We start from the raw sequence: 217 nt of genomic DNA on the forward strand, positions 1-217 counted from the left end.
CCCCGGGGGCCCTCGCGAAAAGACCAGGTACCCAGAGGAAACCAGGGCACAGGCAATTTGGGGACACCTCCCCCGAAAAAAACCCCCACGTGCTAATGTTTAGCCCAACACCAAAAAAAAGAGAACCACGACCCCCCCCCCAAACCACCCTTGGGGGGCCCCGCCCCCCAAACACGCCCATCGCAAAACCTACTCGTAGGACAAAAAGATCCCTTTA

Source organism: Penaeus monodon, chromosome 28 (assembly GCF_015228065.2).
Source record: "Penaeus monodon isolate SGIC_2016 chromosome 28, NSTDA_Pmon_1, whole genome shotgun sequence".
Classification (NCBI taxonomy): Eukaryota; Metazoa; Arthropoda; class Malacostraca; order Decapoda; family Penaeidae; genus Penaeus; species Penaeus monodon.